The following is a 15,312-nucleotide window of genomic DNA, read 5'->3' as shown; positions in this document are numbered from 1 at the left end:
AATAATCTCATTAGCGATAGACAGCATGGTTTTGTATGAGGGAGGTCATGCCTCACAAATTCGGTTGAGTTTTTTGAGGAGGTGACAAAAACGATTGACGAGGGAAGGGCCATGGATGTCATCTCTATGGATTTTAGTAAAGCGTTTGACAAGGTCCCTCATGGCTGGCACTGGTGCAAAAGGTTAAATCTCACAGGATAAAAGGTGAGCGAGCTAGATGGGTGGAGAACTGGCTTAGCCATAGAAGACAGAGGGTAACAGTGGAGGGGTCTTTTTCCGGTTGGAGGTCTGTGACTAGTGGTGTTCATGATGTGGAGATGCCGGCGTTGGACTGGGGTAAACACAGTAAGAGTTTTAACAACACCAGGTTAAAGTCCAACAGGTTTATTTGGTAGCAAATACCATTAGCTTTCGGAGCGCTGTTCCTTCGTCAGATGGAGTGGAAATCTGCAGGGCTCTGTACTGGAACCTCTGCTGTTTGTGATATATATAAATGATTTGGAGGAAGATGTAGCTGGTGTGATCAGTAAGTTTGCGGACGACACAAAGATTGCTGGAGTTGCGGATAGTGATGAACATTGTTAGAGAATACAGCAGGATATAGATAGACTGGAACATTGGGCGGAGAAATGGCAGATGGAATTTAATCCAGATAAATGCGAAGTGATGCATTTCAGTAGATCTAATGTAAGGGGGAGCTATACAATAAATGGCAGAACCATCAGGAGTATAGACACACAGAGGGACCTGAGTGTACAAGTCCACAGATCCTTAAAGGTGGCAGCACAGGTGGAGAGGGTGGTCAAGAAGGCATATGGCATGTTTGCCTTTATTGGACGGGGCATAGAATATAAAAGTTGGCATATGATGTTGCAGCTGTATAGAACATTGGTTAGGCCACATTTAGAATACTGCGTCCAGTTCTGGTCGCCACACTACCAGAAGGACGTGGAGACTTTGGAGAGAGTACAGAAAAGGTTTACCAGGATGTTGCCTGGTATGGAGGGTCTTAGCTATGAGGAGAGATGGGGTAAACTGGGGTTGTTCTCCCTGGAAAAACGGAGGATGAGGGGCAACCTAATAGAGGTGTATAAAATTATGAAGGGCATAGATAGGGTGAACAGTGGGAAGCTTTTTCCCAGGTCGGAGGTGACGAACACAAGGGGTCACGGGTTCAAGGTGAGGGGGGCAAGGTTCAACACAGATGTCAGGGGGACGTATTTTACACAGAGGGTGGTGGGGGCCTGGAATGCACTGCCAAGCAAGTTGATTGAGGTGGATATGCTGGGATCATTTAAGACTTATCTAGATAACCACATGAACAGACTGGGAATAGAGGGATACAAACGAATGGTCTGGTTGGGCACATGAGCGGCGCAGGCTTGGAGGGCCGAAGGGCCTGTTCCTGTGCTGTATTGTTCTTTGTTCTTTGTTTAAGCACTTTAAGTTCTGAACAAATTATGACATTGTGAAACCCTGAAATTGTGCTCCTGACACATAGAAACATAGAAAGAATACAGCACAAACAGGCCTTTCGGCCCACAAGTTGCGCCGGTCATGTCCCTACCTACCTAGGCTTATATATAGGCTTACCTACAACCCTCAATCCTATTAAGTCCCATGTATTCATCCAGAAGTCTCTTAAAAGACCCTATCGAGTTTGCCTCCACCACCACTGACGGCAGCCGATTCCACTCACCCACCACCCTCTGAGTGAAAAACTTACCCCTGACATCTCCTCTGTACCTACTCCCCAGCACCTTAAACCTGTGTCCTCTCGTAGCAGCCATTTTAGCCCTGGGAAAAAGCCTCCGAGAATCCACCCGATCTATACCTCTCAACATCTTGTACACCTCTATCAGGTCACCTCTCATCTTTTGTCTCTCCAAGGAGAAAAGACCGAGCTCCCTCAACCTATCCTCATAAGGCATGCCAACCAATCCAGGCAACATCCTTGTAAATCTTCTCTGCACCCTTTCAATCATTTCCACATCCCTCCTGTAATGAGGCAACCAGAACTGAGCACAGTACTCCAAGTGGGGTCTGACGAGGGTCTTATAAAGCTGCATCATTATCTCCCGACTCCTAAACTCAATCCCTCGATTGATGAAGGCCAGCACACCATACGCCTTCTTAACCACCTCCTCTACCTGTGAGGCCGATTTAAGAGTCCTATGGACCCGGACCCCAAGGCCCTTCTGATCCTCTACACTGCTAAGAGTCCCTTGATATTATACTCCTTCATCCCATTTGACACGTTTATCCGGGCTGAAGTCCATCTGCCACTTCTCCGCCCAGGCTTGCATCCTATCTATGTCACGCTGCAGCTTCCGACTTCCCTCCAACCTATCCACAACACCACCAACCTTCGTGTCGTTGGCAAACTTACGAAACCATCCCTCCACTTCCTCATCCAGGTCATTTAGGAAAATGACAAACAGCAAGGGTTCCAGAACGGATCCCTGGGGCACTCCACTGGTGACCGACCTCCATTCAGAAAAAGACCCATCTACAACCACTCTCTGCCTTCTGCAGGCAAGCTAGTTCTGGATCCACAAGGCAACAGCCCCTTGGATCCCATGCCCTCTCACTTTCTCGAGAAGTCTTGCATGGGGGACCTTATCGAACGCCTTGCAGAAGTCCATGTAAACCACATCTACCGCTTTTCCTTCGTCAATGTGTTTAGTCACATTTTCAAAGAACTCCACCAGGCTCGTAAGGCATGATTTGCTTTTGACAAAGCTGTGCTGACTACATTTGACCATACTAAACTTCTCTAAATGTTCATAAATCCTGTCCCTCTGGATCTTCTCCATCAACTTACCAACCACTGAGGTTAGACTCACCGGTCAGTAATTTCCTGGGCTATCCCTATTCCTTTTCTTGAGTATAGGAACCACATCTGCAATCCTCCAATCCTCCGGAACCCCTCCCGTCTCCATTGATGACGCAAAGGTCATCATCAGAGGCTCTGCAATCTCTTCCTTCGCCTCCCACAGTAACCTGGGGTACATCCCATCCGGTCCCGGCGACTTATCTATCTTGATGCTATTCAAAATTTCCAACACATCCTCTTTCTTAATGTCCACATACTCAATCTTTTCAGTCCGCCTCAATCCTGTAGTACAACCACCCAGGTCTTTTTCCACCGTGAATACCGAGGTAAAATATTCATTAAGCACCTCTGCTATTTCTTCCGGTTCTGTACAGACTTTCTCACCTTCACATTTTATAGGTCCTATTCCTTCACATCTCATCCTTTTACTCTTCACATGTTTATAGAACGCCTTAGGGTTCTCCTTAATCTTACCTGTCAAAGCCTTCTCGTGACCCCTTCTGGCTCTCCTAATTTCTTTCTTAAGTCCCTGCCTACAAGCCGTATACTCATCTAGATCCCTATCATCGCCTAGCTCTCTGAACCTTTTGTATGCTTTCCTTTTCTTTTTGACTAGGTTCAGCGCAGCTTTCATGCACCACGGTTCCCATAACCTACCAAAACCTCCCTGTCTCATCGGAACGTTGTCATGCAGAACTCCAGACAAACATTCCTTGAAAATCTGCCACCTTACTTCGGTACTTTTCCTCGAGAATGCCTCCTTCCAATTTACGCCTCTAATCTCCTGCCTGATGGCTTCATATTTCCCCTTACTCCAGATAAACACTTTCCTAGCTTGCCTGATCCTATCTCTTTCCAATGCTAGCGTAAAGGAGATAGAGTTATGATCATTATCCCCAAGATGCTCCCCCACTGAGAGATCTGACACCTGTCCAGGCTCATTAGCCAGTACTAGATCAAGTACAGCCTCTCCTCTTGTAGGCTTATCCACATGCTGTGTCAGGAAACCCTCCTGAACACACCTAACAAACTCCTCCCCATCCAAACCCCTTACCCTCGGGATATTCCAATCGATGTTTGGGAAATTAAAGTCTCCCATCACGACAACCCTGTTATGACTACATCTCTCCAGGATCTGTTTCCCTATCTGCTCCTCAACATCCCTGTTACTATTGGGCGGCCTGTAGAAAACACCCAGCAAAGTTATCGACCCCTTCCTGCTCCGAACTTCCACCCATGGAGACTCCATAGACAATCCTTCCACGGCTTCCACCTTCTCTACAGCTGTGACACTATCCCTGATCAGCAGTGCCACTCCCCACCCCCCCCCCCCACCCCCCCCCTCTTTTGCCTCCCTCTCTGTCCTTTCTGAAACATCTGAAACCCGGCACCTGAAGTATCCAGTCCTGTCCCTGTCCCCAAGTCTCTGTAATGGCCACCACATCACACTTCCAAGCATCGATCCACACTCTAAGCTCATCCACTTTATTCGCTACATTCCTGGCATTAAAATAGACATATCTCAAACCTTTGGTCTGAGCTCTCCCCTTCTCCATCACCCGTCTATTCTCCCTCTTACACTGTCTACAATCCTTCTCTATTTGCGGGCTAACGTCCTCGCTCTCAGTCACCTCATCACGATCCCCTCCCTCTAACCTTTCTAGTTTAAAGTCTCCCCAGTAGCCTTAGCCAACCTTCCTGCCAGGATATTGGTCCCCCTGGGATTCAAGTGCCACCCGTCTTTTTTGTACAGGTAACACCTTCTCCTAAAGAGGTCCCAATGATTCAGGAACCTGAATCCCTGCCCCCTGCTCCAGTCCCTCAGCCATGCATTCATCCTCCACCTCACTCCATTCCTGCTCTCACTTTCCCGTGGCACAGGCAGCAATCCTGAGATTACGACCTTTGTGTTCCTCCTTCCCAACTGTCTACCTAACTCCCTATATTCTCTTTTCATAACCCCTTCCCTCTTCCTACCTATGTCAACGGTACCAATATGTACCCCAACCTCTGGCTCCTCTCCCTCCCACCTCAGGATATCTGGGACGCGATCAGAGACATCCCGGATCCCGGCACCAGGGAGGCAGACCACCATCCGAGACTCCCGTCTGCCTCCGCAGAAACGCCTGTCCGACCCCCTTACTGTTGAGTCCCCGATTAATACTGCCTTCCTCCTCCTTTCCTTAGCCCTCTGAGTTACAGGGCCGGACTCTGCTCCAGAGACACGGCCACTGCTGCTTCCCCCAGGTGGGCTATCCTCCCCAGCAGTACTCAGACAGGAGTACTTATTGTGAAGGGGCACATCCACCAGGGTGCTCTCTATCACCCGAGTTTTCCCCTTCCTGGACGTAACCCACTTGTCTGCCTCCTGTGGCCCTGGTGTAACCACCTGCTGATAGCTCCTGTCTATCACCTCCTCATTTTCCCTAACCAGATGAAGATCCTCGAGCTGCAGTTCCAGTTCTCTAACATGGTCCCTTAGGAACCGCAGCTCAACACACCCATCACAGATATGGACGTCTGGGAGGCCAGGAGCCTCCAGGACCTCCCACATCCTACATTGGGAACAACAGACTGGCCTCACACTCATAATTTCCCTTCTTATTTCAAGGAACACAGAGAAACGTACTTAAGAATTAAACTTACTCTGCCTCCCCCATTCCGCCTGAGCCCTTAGAGCCAAAGCCCTTCAGCTCTCACTCTGCTTCCCTCTCACTCCGCTGCCCGCTCTCAACGCTGCCCGCTGGATACTGCGGCCTGCTTTTTAAACCTCCTGCGCACTTAAAAAAAACCTAAATGCCTTCCCAGGTCGCCCCGCGGGCGGCCTACTTCCGCTTTTCAAATTTAAACTACTACAACAAGAAACCCCGCGAAAAAGTAAGTAAAAATAATCAATTTCTTACCCCTTTAGCTGAACTCACAAATCGCTCCTCTCTCCTTTGCTCCGGTCGAACAATGAGGACGCTCCCCCCAGGTAAGTAGCTTTTATATTTAAAAAAACTAAATGCCTTCCCAGGTCGCCCCGCGGGCGGCCTACTTCCGCTTTTCAAATTTAAACTACTACAACAAGTAGAGGCGGATACAATTTTGTCTTTTAAAAAGTGCTTCGACAGTTACATGGGTAAGATGGGTATAGGCGGATATGGGCCAAATGCGGGCAATTGGGACTATCTTCGGGGATTATAAAAAAAGGGCGGCATGGATAAGTTGGGCCGAAGGGCCTGTTTCCATGCTGTAAACCTCTATGACTCTAGTGTCCAGGCCGGAGTGAGGTCAGTGTCCAGGCCGGAGTGAGGTCAGTGTCCAGGCCGGAGTGAGGTCAGTGTCCAGGCCGTAGTGAGGTCAGTGTCCAGACCGGAGTGAGGTCAGTGTCCAGACCGGAGTGAGGTCAGTGTCCAGGAGTGAGGTCAGTGTCCAGACCGAAGTAAGTAATTTCCTTGTATTTTTCAATTTTGGTTCCTGAGTGTATTTGATCGCTTTGAGCGTGCTGGATAACTTTGAGAGAATTTGATTGCTTTGAGAACACTTGATAGATTCGAGCAACTGTGGATAGCTTTGAGTGCACTCGATAGCTTTGTGCGCTATATCAAATTTGATTTCAAATTCATTCCAATGAGAACTGTTGATGTCAAATTGTAATTGAGAGCATTGAGTACTCATAAAAGCAAAAATGATGTGTACATTTTCAGGAAGGGTTATTAAGCAAGTCACAGCTCAGTGTGCCAATTGTGTTAAATGGTGAATAACACCACCACATCCTGTTCTGCATCTACCATTGGCAGGGAATTTAATGATGAAGTGGCAATGGATTTAAAAGGATTGGTGGGGGGGTGTTTTTGTGGCACTTTTTAGATTCAGCGACTAGCGTTGGCCTTTCTACAGTAATACATGGACTGTTGTTGGTATGGTCATGGAAAATTGGGTGGGTACTGGATTAGGAACACCAACAAAATTCCTGACAGATAATGGAGGGGGATTTGTGAAAATTTGAATATCATATTTATGTGTACTGCAGCTGAGCTCAGTAGTGGTTGATGTGAGAGGAATCATGTGGTGATAGGACAGCACGGTGGCACAGTGGTTAGCATTGTTGCCTCACAGCGCCAGGAATCCGGGTTCAATTTCAGCCTCGGGTGACTGTCTGTAAGGAGTTTGCACATTCTCCCCATGTCTGCTTGGGTTTCCTTCCACAGTCCAAAGATGTGCGGGTTAAGTTGATTGGCCATGCTAAATTGCCCTTTAGTATCAGGGGGATTAGCAGGGTAAATACATGGGTGATAGGGCCTGGGTGGGATTGTTACCGGTGCAGGCATGATGGGCCAAATGGCCTCCTTCTGTACAGTAAGAATTCTATGATCCTATAGATGCCATGTTGCATTAGATATTGTCTGACTGATCGGATTGAAAGTTGCAAGCGGTGATTGCATGGACAGTACATGCAAAGAATTCTTTACAAATGGTTAAAAGTTATAGCCCAAGTCAGTTGGTGTACAGAAGAAATCCAAAGTTGTATTCAGAGTTCCCCTACCCTTGAAGGAACTGCCATTAACTTTGGTTTTTTTCTGCCCACTTTAAAAGGCTTGTATGCAGGCAGGAAAAGTCTCATCATGGCAGAGATTTCAACAAGAATTAGATGAGTATGGTGACACTGCATAACATTGCCTGAGGTGAAAATTAGTTCAGGTGATCTGGTTTATTATAAGAAAGAATGGAACAAAAAGGCCCTGGGAAAGTTATAGAGCATGGAGAGAAAATTGTGATTATTCAAATAGTAAAAGCCCATTCTTCACGGGTCATCGGAATGAATTATGAATTTGCAAATGCTAACAATGTAACAGAAGATGACGAAGCACTATGTGCATCTTATATTCATATATTTTGTGGAGCAGAGCCAAAGGGTCAAGATATAATAGATCAGGAATTAGACATCAGTAGAAAATCTGTTTGTGACGAATAGGAAGTGCGTTCCTGGATATTGTATTGTCCGGAAGGATTGGATATCTAGAAGGATGCAACAATACTGGGACAGACAGGAAACTCTACCAGAAAATACAATACTCGCTATAATGCTCAGTTACTAGACCATCCCTGTCGCAATGATGAGTATCAGCCTGGAATAAAAGACAATCATAATGAAAATGGACAAAGCTCAGACTTTCCAGTCAACTGCAACTAATGACATTCAGCTGAGGGACCTGAATTCATAGAATCATAGTATCATACTTCGCAGAAGAGGCCCTTCAGCCCTTTGAGTCCGCACCAACACATTAGAAACACCTGGACTTCCACCTAATCCCATCTGTCAGCACTTGGCCCATAGCCCCGAATGTTATGACATGCCAAGTGCTCATCCAGATATTTTTTAAAGGATGTGAGGCAACCCGCCTCTACCACCCTCCCAAGCAGCGCATTCCAGACCATCACTACCCTCTGGGTCAGAACATTTTTCCTCACATCCCCCCTAAACCTCCTGCCCCTCACCATGAACCTTCTGTCATCATCTTCTGTCTCCTAAAACTGAGCCAATTTTGAATCCACTTTTTTGGCATGGAAAAGTTGGGCCGAAGGGCCTGTTTCTATGCTGTAAAACTCTATGACTCTTTTCAAATTGCCCTGTATCACATGAAATTACCTTCTTTACAAGTCTCCCATGTGGGACCTTGTCAAAGGTTTTGCTGAAATCCATATAAACTACATCGACTGCACTACCCTCGACAATACATCTGATCACCTCCTCAAAAAAATCAATCAAATTTGTTAGGCATGACCTGCCTCTGACGAAGGCATGCTGACTATCTCTGATCAAGCTTTGCCTAAGTGGCAATAAATACTCACCTTCAGAAGTTTCTCTAATAGTTTCCTACCACTCTCATGAGACTTACTGGTCTATAGTTCCCTGGTTTATCTCTACAACACCAAGTTAAAGTCCAACAGGTTTATTTGGTAGCAAAAGCCACACAAGCTTTCGGAGCTCTAAGCCCCTTCTTCAGGTGAGTGGGAATTCTGTTCACAAACAGAGCTTATAAAGACACAAACTCAATTTACATGAATAATGGTTGGAATGCGAATACTTACAACTGATCAAGTCTTTAAGAAACAAAACAATGTGAGTGGAGAGAGCATCAAGACAGGCTAAAAAGATGTGTATTGTCTCCAGACAAGACAGCCAGTGAAACTCTGCAGGTCCAGTCAACTGTGGGGGTCACAAATAGTGTGACATGAACCCAATATCCCGGTTGAGGCCGTCCTCGTGTGTGCGGAACTTGGCTATCAGTTTCTGCTCAGCGACTCTGCGCTGTCGTGTGTCGCGAAGGCCGCCTTGGAGAACGCTTACCCGAATATCAGAGGCCGAATGCCCGTGACCGCTGAAGTGCTCCCCAACAGGAAGAGAACAGTCTTGCCTGGTGATTGTCGAGCGGTGTTCATTCATCCGTTGTCGCAGCGTCTGCATAGTTTCCCCAATGTACCATGCCTCGGGACATCCTTTCTTGCAGCGTATCAGGTAGACAACGTTGGCCGAATTGCAAGAGTATGTACCGTGTACCTGGTGGATGGTGTTCTCATGTGAGATGATGGCATCTGTGTCGATGATCCGGCACATCTTGCAGAGGTTGCTGTGGCAGGGTTGTGTGATGTCATGGTCACTGTTCTCCTGAAGGCTGGGTAGTTTGCTGCGGACAATGGTCTGTTTGAGGTTGTGCGGTTGTTTGAAGGCAAGAAGTGGGGGTGTGGGGATGGCAGACCATTGTCCGCAGCAAACTACCCAGCCTTCAGGAGAACAGTGACCACGACACCACACAACCCTGCCACAGCAACCTCTGCAAGACGTGCCGGATCATCGACACAGATGCCATCATCTCACGTGAGAACACCATCTACCAGGTACACGGTACCTACTCTTGTAACTCGGCCAACGTTGTCTACCTGATATGCTGCAGGAAAGGATGTCCCGAGGCATGGTACATTGGGGAAACTATGCAGACGCTGCGACAACGGATGAATGAACACCGCTCGACAATCACCAGGCAAGACTGTTCTCTTCCTGTTGAAGAGCACTTCAGCGGTCACGGGCATTCGGCCTCTGATATTCGGGTAAGCGTTCTCCAAGGCGGCCTTCGCGACACACGACAGCGCAGAGTCGCTGAGCAGAAACTGATAGCCAAGTTCCGCACACACGAGGACGGCCTCAACCGGGATATTGGGTTCATGTCACACTATTTGTAACCCCCACAGTTGACTGGACCTGCAGAGTTTCACTGGCTGTCTTGTCTGGAGACAATACACATCTTTTTAGCCTGTCTTGATGCTCTCTCCACTCACATTGTTTTGTTTCTTAAAGACTTGATTAGTTGTAAGTATTCGCATTCCAACCATTATTCATGTAATTGAGTTTGTGTCTTTATATGCTCTGTTGTGAACAGAATTCCCACTCACCTGAAGAAGGGCTTAGAGCTCCGAAAGCTTGTGTGGCTTTTGCTACCAAATAAACCTGTTGGACTTTAACCTGGTGTTGTTAAACTTCTTACTGTGTTTACCCCAGTCCAACACCGGCATCTCCACATTATCTCTACAACCCCTCTTAAATAGCGGAACCACGTTAGCTGTTCTCCAGTCATCTGGCACTTCCCCTATGGCCAAAGAGGAATTGAAAATTTGTGTCAGAGCCCCTGCAATCTCCTCCCTTGCCTCCCACAGCAGCCTAGAGCACAATTCAACTGGGCCTGGAAAGTTATCCACTTTTAAGGCTGCCAACACCTCCAATACCTTGTCCTTCCCTACGTCAATTTGCTCAAGAACCTCACAGTCTCTCTCCCTGAATTCCATACAATCATTCTCATTCTCTTGGGTGAGGACGGATGTGAAGTATTCATTTAACACTCTACCAATGTCCTCTAGTTCCACCCACAGATAGCCCCCTTGGTCCCCATTGGGCCCTACTCTTTCCCTGATTATCCTCTTCCCATTGATATGCTTATAGAACATCTTGGGATTTTCCCTACTTTTCCCAGCCAGAGCTTTCTCATATTCCCTCTTTGCATTCCTAATTGCTTTCTCAAGCTCCTCCCTGTACGTTCTATACTCACTAATGTCTCCACCGATTTTCTCCCCTTGTACTTTTTAAAGGCCTTTCTTTTCCTCCTCATTGTATCCTGAATATCTCTAGTCATCCATGGTTCTCTGGGCTTGTTATTCCTACCTGTCACCCTAGAGGGAACATGCTGGGCTTGTACCCTCCCCATTTCCTTTTGAATGCCCCCACTGCCCTTCTGTAGATTTTCCCATTGTTAGCTGTTCCCAGTCTACCTTGGCCAGATCCTGTCTTATTTTACTAAAATCCGCTCTCCCCTCAAACCAAAACTTTTTTTGCACCTTGTTTTTTTTTAATATACTTTTCCAATTCAATCAAATCAAATCCAATTCAGAGTCTCAACGAGTTGAGACATTTCAGATCCAGGCTGACAAGACAGGGCGAGCGACCAAACCACCCTGTCCTGGGCCTGATCTACATGAGCCAAGCTGATTGGAGAAGGGGGAGGTTCCTCCTCCAAGACTTGAGCTCATTTGCATTTTAGCCAAAAGGCCGAGATGCCGCTTTTAAAAATTGCTTCATATGAAACACATGAAGCCTCAGCGTAACCCAATGACCTCGACCAAGTGCAGCCGACCATGGGCTGCCGTCCATACACTTGATCTTAGCCAAAAGGCCGAGAGTCTATATGTCAATTAATGTCTTCCCCAGAGCTCCCGAAAGCCATGCTTGTTGAATGTCACCCTCAGTTTGGCCGGATACAGTAGGGCTGAGAGACAAGTTTCAGTGAAACTTCTGTAAAATGGGTTTGCTTATGGTTTCAAGCTACTCTTTATAATCTACAGACAGTTGCTTTAGATTTTCGAACCCTCCAGGAATGGTTTTTATTCATAAACTTTAAACTTTCTCAACTCTCAAATTGTTTTTTAATTCATTTGTGGAACTTTTACTGACTGTGGCAAGCTACAAAGTCAAGCTAAACACGACTATAAAATGGTTTCAGGTTAGAGTTATCATAACATTATGATTACGATATCTGCATCCCTTATAACGAAACAGACTTTTAGTCCTTGGATACAAGGCTGCCTACCCATGCCACAAACCCCCTCCCCCAGTTTAATTAAGAGTATCTCTTATCTTTCTTATCTGGGGCCTCGAGGCCACTTCAGAATTGAGTCCTGCAAAGAAACCTTCAACTTTGGCAACAGCTGCAGAGATCACTGAAGTGGCCTTGATAAGAGATCGGGTAGAGGGAATGGAAGCTGGTGGGCAGCCACGTTTTTGAGGATAACAATAGTATTCCAAGCGCACGCCGGACACTGCAGTGAGTCGGACAATTAGAAAAGTTGCATAGAATGAAGAACTTACATGGTCACCAAAAAACTGATCATTCACTGATATTACTACATAGATGTGTATACTGATAGGGGTTTGAAATATTATTGATGTTCATGCTTGTTTGTAACTATTACTGATTTTAAGTAATGAGGTAGTCATCCTGAAATCATATATCCTGAGTTTTTTGTTCCACCCCGCGTTTGAACTCTTATGAAAAGTACTTTTCGATCGAGGTCCAAGTAGTGGAGCATCTTACAATGGTGGCACAAAAGTTAGCACTGCTGCCTCACAGCACCAAGGACCTGGGCTCAATTCCAGCCTTGGGTCACTGTCTGTGTTGAGTTTTCACGTTCTCCCCATGTCTGCATGAGTTTCCTCTGGATGCTCCGGTTTCCTCACACAGTCCAAAGATGTGCAGGTTAGTTGGATTGGCCATGCTAAATTGCCCCTTAGTGTCAGGGGGACTAGCAGGGTAAATATTACGGGGATAGGGCCTGGGTGGGTGCAGGTCTGATGGGCCAAAGGGCCTCCTTCTGCACTGTAGGGATTCTATGATTCTACAAGTTTATTAAAAAGGACAATAATTGTAGATTATTCCAGGTTTATAATTTGGGAATTTGGAAGTCAATCAACACTTAATATTTGTTACTCCTGGAATTTTGTATCTTAAAGGAGTCATCAGTTCAATCAGTTCATTGCTTGGGAGATGAACACCAGTGAATGGATGCATGTGTGATGGTGTTGGGTGATCAAAGAGCTCAGACTGGCTTTTAATTCAAATAGTGTTAGATGAAGCCCTTTCTTTATTTCAACTTCTTTAAACAATCAGCTCCATTTCAATTAGAAGATGTGTGAGATATTTCATGTAGGTGTTTTAAACAACTATTGATCTGAATAGAACATTATGCAGACTCAACTTTAGTGCAAGGTTGTGCAGAGAAACAAGAATGGGTTTTGTATTTTCTGAATAAATGTCCCTTCAGGGATTTTACTTGGCAGTTCTTGATTGTTGACCATTGGATTCACACCCACGGTCTTGAAGCTTCATTGTTCTACCACAATATCAAGTTTATTATGATCCAACCATCTATCAAGGAAGCCACATGTTTTTGGTATTGATTCTTTTAGATCCTGTATCATGTAAGTGTAGTAAAAGAGTTATAAAGAAAAAGTTACTAACTCTTTACATCTAAAGACAAGGTTCTAGACATTCAAACATGTCTATTCACAGGGGGAACAAAATACAATCCTTTCACCTGAATGACGGGGCCCAAGACATCCTTGATATCAGGCTCTGCACCTCATTTCCATTGAGCCATCAAGCTGCATCAAGGAGCTTACCACTGAAGCGAGATTTAAAATTGAGTCACTGTGTACTAGGATCTGTCTGTTTATTTCTCTCTTTCTCTGGAGATTGGAGTCTGGGACCTGCCAGAAAATAGGTCTCTTTGATGTTCTGCTGTTGAGGATAGATCTTACTCTGAAGGCTGCTGTCTGGAAGTCAGAAGACACGTGTCTCTCTCTATCTCTGTCTAGAGGTGTTAAAAGACTGGAAGACTAGTAGCCCATATGTAAGCATGCATGTTTTTGTTCTGAAGGAGGGTTTATTTCTGTGGAGATATTGCTTAAATTGGAATTACAGAGTTAGAAGAATTGCACCTTGTCATGTTTAAGTATTTCAATTGGTAAAAGTTATACAAATTCTTTTTGTTATATTTTAACTGTGTTCGTAAATAAAGTTTGTTTTAATAAAAGCTTCCTAGTGTGTCAATAGAATCATACCTGGAACGAAAAACCTTATAATCACCCAAATGCCAAAATCAAAGAAGTTTGGGGTCTGGGCTAACTTCACAATATATCTTGGAGTTTCTAATCTAATCCCTAACACAAAGTCACTAATGTATTTTTCAGGCATAGAAATTGCAGCTGATTAAATGAGCTTTACTGATCAAGTGTGCTGTGTACTCCTGACTCACTGTGAGTATGCGTGCTTCCCAACCCCCACCCCATTCACACACTAGTTTATTTATTATTGTCACAAGTAGCTTACATTAACACTCAATGAAGTTACTATGAAAATCCCCTAATCGCCACACTCCGGTGCTTGTTTGGGTACATTGAAGGGGAATTCAGCATGACCAATGCACCTAACTAGCACGTCTTTTGGACTGTGGGAGGGAACCGGAGCACTCGGAGGAAACCCCACACACACACGGGGAGAACATGCAGAGTCTGCACAGACAGTGACCCAAGCTGGGAATCAAACCCTGGTCCCTGGCGCTGTGAGGCAGCAGTGCTAACCACTGTGCCACCGTGCCTCACTAGAGGTTGTTTAAGCTCCATAGAGGTTGCATCACTGAATTTCTAAGCTAAGGAGTGAGGTCCTCAAATTTGGCATTAAAACAATGCTGTCAGCCAAATGTGGTTCCATCAATGCAATGCAACAATGGGGTCCTCAGTCCAGGAACCGATATTACCAGCACTCGTAGAATTGCTCAAAGCTTGGATGGATGTCATTCACGTTCTGAACACCATCATCTACACAACTTTGTGTGAAAGCATGTTTGGAGGATTCAGTAATAGAAGAGCTACTAGAATCCAGATTCCAGTAAGTCTGACACTAAGGCGATGAGATTGATACTGTCCACAGTAAACTGGACAAATTTATTAGTAGATAAAACAATAGAAAATCAGTGGGATACGTTAAAAAATATATATTTTTTGTGATATTAAACCAGTTTATAAGAGGCATAAGCTCTACTTGTCAAAAGAAAAGATACTAACATTGAATCAGGGACTGGGACTCCACAAAATTAATGTAAGCAAAATAACAGCAACAAAGGAATTAATGGCATTAAAGAGTAACAAGGCTCCAAGGCCAGATGGTTTTCATCCGAGAAATTAAAGGAAGTAGGTAAGATCCTTATAGGTGCTTTTGAGCCTTTGAAGTTTTCCTGATTCAGTAATCATTCTCTTACATCGGAAAATTTTCCCATGTCACCCCACTGTTTAATAAAGGTCAGAATGTACTGCAGCCAGATTTGCAGAGACACAAAAATAGGTTGAAAGGCAAGTTGCGAAAGGGGTATAAACAGTTTACAAAGAGACA

The sequence above is a fragment of the Mustelus asterias genome, chromosome 5 (genome assembly GCF_964213995.1).
Source record: "Mustelus asterias chromosome 5, sMusAst1.hap1.1, whole genome shotgun sequence".
Taxonomy (NCBI): domain Eukaryota; kingdom Metazoa; phylum Chordata; class Chondrichthyes; order Carcharhiniformes; family Triakidae; genus Mustelus; species Mustelus asterias.
Note: the sequence above shows the minus strand (reverse complement) of the source record.